This window comes from Eimeria mitis, genomic scaffold (assembly GCF_000499745.2).
Source record: "Eimeria mitis Houghton genomic scaffold, Emh_scaff687, whole genome shotgun sequence".
Classification (NCBI taxonomy): Eukaryota; Apicomplexa; class Conoidasida; order Eucoccidiorida; family Eimeriidae; genus Eimeria; species Eimeria mitis.
In genome coordinates this window covers 11661-12134 of record NW_013574975.1, presented here as the reverse complement: position 1 = coordinate 12134, position 474 = coordinate 11661, and positions in this window count along the sequence as shown.

The following is a 474-nucleotide window of genomic DNA, read 5'->3' as shown; positions in this document are numbered from 1 at the left end:
TTCTTTGCTCGCCCCCCCACAGGCCCCCCCGGGGGGGGCCTGGCCCCCCCTGCGGTGCCTGCCCCTTGATATCTAGTTTCTTTTTTCTTTGCGGTATAGCTGCCGCCATACACGTATATCCAGAATCTCAGCCTCCTCCTCCGCTTGTTAGCGACGTAGATGCCAGCTTGTGGGGAGAATCAATGAAAGCCTTGGTGGTTACTTGAAAGCATTAAATACCAGCCATTGGTGGGGGGGAGATATCTCTTGTATCGGCGTAAAAATATATATATAATGTTTGCTAGATCGTCGATAAGAAAACTAGCAGCACAGCTCACTACCCACCCAACGATAAACTTCTTCAGCTGCTGTATATCCTGAGATATTCTTAGAGGGTAAGAATACGCAGAATATCAACCCGCTGGGTTTAAAGTAACTGCTGAATACTTTTTGTGGTTGGCTGCTGCCTGATGTTCCCGTGCCTTCCTCATGTAG